This window comes from Acyrthosiphon pisum, chromosome A1 (genome assembly GCF_005508785.2).
Source record: "Acyrthosiphon pisum isolate AL4f chromosome A1, pea_aphid_22Mar2018_4r6ur, whole genome shotgun sequence".
Taxonomy (NCBI): Eukaryota; Metazoa; Arthropoda; class Insecta; order Hemiptera; family Aphididae; genus Acyrthosiphon; species Acyrthosiphon pisum.
Genome location: NC_042494.1, coordinates 48,571,148 through 48,575,130, shown reverse-complemented (window position 1 = coordinate 48,575,130; position 3,983 = coordinate 48,571,148).

The window sequence follows — 3,983 nt, the reverse complement described above, 5'->3', positions numbered from 1 at the left end:
TTATTTTATCATGTAAGTTGAATTAATATTAAAATATTATAATTTTTTATTCGTTTCTATGGTGTTAAACAAAGCGTTAGAAATTAAAATCCCATTTTTAGCGTTTTTTCGTAATATTCCTGTGGTTTTTCCCGTGGCATTAAATAACTGTTGATAAAATCGAAAAATGACCTCTCTAAAGTACCATCTTGATCCAATTTGCTAAAAGATAAGGTATTATATGTTGAAATCGAAACACTCCTTCTGGAAGAAATTTTGTATACAGGATATAAAAAGAAAAAGAAAAAGAAAAAAAATAAACACCATTGTAAAAACAATAGCTTCCTCGCTCCGCTCAGTATCTAATAATATTAATATCTATATATAAACATAAAATTTAATTAAAAAAAAAAATCGTATATGGCACTGCTATCTTCCGGGCTAAAACAACAGATAATTGTGAGCCTTTTTATCGAGCATACATTACAAATTTAAAAATCACGACGTTAGATAGCGCTGTCGTTATTATTTATTTCCCGATTAAATCACTCAAATAATTATTATGGTGTGATGGAGAAAAATTGCGTAAGCATTAGGTATTTTTTAATTTTATTATAATTGTCCCTTCCAGTCATTATTATTGGACACCCCCCCCCCCCCCCCATTGACTCGTGTTTCGTACATGTCAAATGTTGTGTTTTTACATAATTAAGAAAAACAAATTTACGAAGGAAACAAACGAAGGATTTTAAAAATAATTTCGAAGCTTCAATTATCAACATTTTCAATTAGTTAATATCATGATTTTTTTTTATCAGTTTATGGTACCAAAAATAATTGAAAAATACCGAGTTCATTTTTTAATTCAAATTATTTTGTAGTGTTGTACATTGCCAGGTATTTACAGCCACTCCAGAGAGATCTTTTTCAACCTTAAAAAAGTTGAAAAGTTATCTAAGATCAACTATTAATGAAGTAATGTATTTTAGGAAATATTTTTATAAAAGTTATATTATAACATAAGTATATTAGATTCTAAGCGGAGCAATGAAGCTATAGTGGTAAATAATAACAGTATAAAATATCCTGACTGACAAACCGTCTCCACTCAGAATCGTTTTTCTTATACAATGATATTATATTATATTATTGAATTCAAGTTTAATAAATCCATTATACATTGATCCACTTGTAACCTACTGTACAGCAGAGCGACATCCACTTATCCGCCTTTTTTAAAATTTGTTTTGTACATATTATTATTTAATAATTAAAAATTCAAAAATTCAAATCGTCTTATACATATTATGGTATATTTATTTAATAAAGGGTAATTTGGTGATTTAGGGGGCTTTGCCTCCCGCAGTTCTGTTCATTAATAAGAGTAAAATATACTTTTTAATTAATTTTAGATTCTGAGCGGAGCTATAAGTGTTTTTTTTAATTTGTGTTTGTGTACACGTAAAGTAGTCGAAAAAATGCTTCAATTTTCAGCTTCAGTGTCTTGTTCGATGGAACAATGATGCATCTAGTTGGTGCATCAGGGAGATCCCAATTTAGGAAATCCCATATTTCCATTAGTGTTCAAATGTTCCGTGAAAAACAGAACAAAAAAATTAAAGAAAACCGGGAATTTTTATGCTAAATCGGTTTTCGACAAAATCGAATGTTTACTAAAATAACACAAACTTGAATATAATTTTTATCGAAATTCTAATTCTATTTATTTATTGAACATAGAATAAATTCCATATCAAGGATCATTATAGCATTTTGATAAAAAGGACGCCTCACCACATAATAGTATGATGTCTTGGTCTTATTCGGAAGTGCAAAATACCAATATACCACGTTTACGTTCAGTACCTAGTTCCAATAATGATATTATAAACTGAACTATATAGCATCAAGCTTAAAGGTACCAGCTAACGATATTGGCGGCTTTTTCGATATTTTAATTTTAAATTGTATAATTGTAATGTAAATGTAGCCCACATAATGCAGGTATGTCAAAGTGGTATACCTACACTTATACAGCCATACGACAACAGGAATGGAGAATCCCCCCCAAAATTAAATGGCTATTTGATGAACTACTGAATTCTTATTAACTTGTGAACTAATAATACAACAACCTACACTTACTTTCAACACAGCCCATAGGTACATAATATTTATGTTGTTAATAAATGATGAATGTAATTTATAAAAGTGGTTTGCGTGTCGTAAAATTTAGCGTTTCTGAGTCTTTCGATGCCGTGTGTGTGTTTAATATAATATACATTATACATAGGTACCTACATGTATAGTGTAGGTATACATCATATTTATTCAATAACTGATACTATAAAGTTATTTTTTTCGACTTTCGAGCTTAATATATAGGTAGGTATACCATCTGTATACATTATACCGAGTAAAACACTTTGTTTTTGTTATAATTATTGGAATAATATAATAATTATTCTCTATTCGTTTTTGTATATACAATTGCAGGAAAAAACGCCCGCTTTGTTTCAGTGTTTGTACGTTATATATTATTATACTAGGGATATTTTATATGGGATTCACACCGGACGACTGAAATGGCACTGTCTGGGAATATTAATTTGTTATAGACCACTTGTTTTACACTTACATTGGAACAATGGGTTTTTGAATACACCACCTGGCACCTAATTATTTACGTCTCGGGAGGTAAACGGAAAAGAAATATCATAATATAATACCTATGTCCCATATAATACTAATCAAATGTGAACGAATCGGTTTGGTAAAACGACGACCTTTTAATGTGTTATAAAATATAAATCTAATAATTATTTTGCATTATATAATATGTAACTATTTTAATATTACTGTGGTTCGTACTTGGTTAAAACGTGAATTTACACTAAAAAATAGTCTGTATGTATGACTTATTGAGGTTTTATTTGATTAAAATGTGTAGGTACCTACTGTGCTTGAGGTATACCTATGGGGGTGAGAGGCGGTTGTGTAAGATTTATTTTCGTAGATTATTAATTGTACTACCTACTTGCGTATGCACACGCCGTATTTTCCATTATTTTTTATCATCTGACATGTTTGTTTAATTGTACCAGATATATAGTTACGCATCAACATATTTTAGCCGTCCATTAAACTTTTACACCTTTCCAGGACAAAGGTTTGATAACAGAGGAACAACATAGCCACATAGGTGTAACCTATTGCTATACAGCACTTTAGACCAATTTACTGCTTAGACTGCAATCGTAATTCGTAAACATCGATACCTACTTACACAGTTATACAAAATAATTTAATTTTCTGCTATTTGTTATACCCAAAGAAATAATTTTGTGTTGACAAATTTTTAAATAATCGATATATTTTTAAATAAATTTAATATTATAATTTATAGCATTAATATAATATATTATTTTCCAATAGTGTTTATAAAATGTAAAAATAAATAGGTATTCAAAATAGGTAAATGAAAAAACTGTTTAGCAGCGTAAATGTGATATTATTTTGAAGTTATTTATATTGTAGGAAAATTAGTGATTGCGAACAAGGGTGCACACTGCACAGTGTTTAGGTCAGTGGCGGATCCAGGGCTTAATTTTGGGAGGAGCATGGGGGGGGGGTCAAAAGTACAAAAAGTTGCAAAATTGGCTACAAAATTGACTAAACACAGTGTAAAACAAAGGAAAACTACGGTGATGGGTAATTTCTAACGCTTTGTATATCACCATAGAAACGAATAAAAAATTATAATATTATAATATTAATTCAACCACAAAATAGATAAATGATAAATCAACTTACATGATAAAATAAATAAATAACAATATAAAATATCCAGACTGACAATCCGCTCAGAAACGTTTTTTTTTATACAATGATAGTATATCATTGAATTCAAGTCTAACACAATCCATTATACAATGACCCACTTGTAATCTACTGTACAGCAGAGCGACATCCACTTACCTGCTTTTTATATATAGAACTACTCC